General features: G+C 46.0%; 1 pseudogene; it reads right to left on the minus strand.

The window, feature by feature from the left end:
- Positions 1–507: 507 nt before the first annotated feature.
- On the minus strand, positions 508–625 carry LOC126263785 (5S ribosomal RNA; annotated as a pseudogene).
- Positions 626–1,054: the final 429 nt, after the last annotated feature.

Raw genomic sequence — 1,054 nt, forward strand, 5'->3', positions numbered from 1 at the left:
GTGTAACTCGGCGTGTTCACATTAATATTCAACTTTTTGAACTCTGTAGAACAACGCAATTAGAAAATGGAAAAGCTGAGTGGCTGTGTGTTGATTCTGATGTGGCGACAGTATTAGAATAGGTGAACTGGGATTTGGGGTTCATTTTGTAGAGGATTCTTAGAGGCAAACGTGGGATCTGAGGCAGATGTGAGGGTAAGGAAAGGGGTTAAGGTAAGGGGAAGGAAAGAGGGAAAGGAAGGATAGAAGATAGGGGAGGGGGCGGTGAAAGAAACAACAAATAAAAACTAAAAACTAAACTTCTCCCGAACAGGCCATGAAGGCCCAAAGCAACCGACCGGCCGCCGTGTCATCCTCAGCCCACAGGCATCACTGGATGCGAATATGGAAGAGCATGTGGCCAGCACACCGCTCTCCCAGCCGTATGTCAGTTTCGGAGACCGGAACCGCTACTTGTCTATCAAGTAGCTCCTCAGTTTGCCTCACAAGGGCTGAGTGCACGCCGCTTGCCAACAGCGCTCGGCATACCGGATGGTCACCCATCCAAGTGCTAGCCCAGCCCACCAGTGCTTAACTTCGGTGGTCTGACGGGAACCGGTGTTACCGCTGCGGCAAGGCCGTTAGCAAAGAAACAATAAATGGTAAATATAAGTCCTGACACCGACCAGGGAACGAACTTCATACGGCAGCGTCCATAATCGAGCTCCTTAACCCTTTTTTTTATTCAGGACATTTGCCTTTTGCAGGAAAGTGTTCTACCGACTTTTTTTTGTCAAAGACGCTACCATTTTTTTAAATTTTAAACACAGGACAGAAGAATGCATGGAAGGTCTTTTATTATTTTTATTTGTGTATTTATGTTTTATTTTTTATATTATTAATGCATCTTCGTAGCACCAGCACGTCCTCGCAAAGACTGGTGATCGCCTTCGACATGAGCTTGAAAAAACCAGCGTGGTGGTGACGCATCAGTAGACCATCCAGGTACGTCTTCTTGCGAGTGTACATAAATAATCGTTGAATCTGGTTGGTTGATTGGTTGATTTGAGAGAGG

This window comes from Schistocerca nitens, chromosome 6 (genome assembly GCF_023898315.1).
Source record: "Schistocerca nitens isolate TAMUIC-IGC-003100 chromosome 6, iqSchNite1.1, whole genome shotgun sequence".
Lineage (NCBI taxonomy): Eukaryota > Metazoa > Arthropoda > Insecta > Orthoptera > Acrididae > Schistocerca > Schistocerca nitens.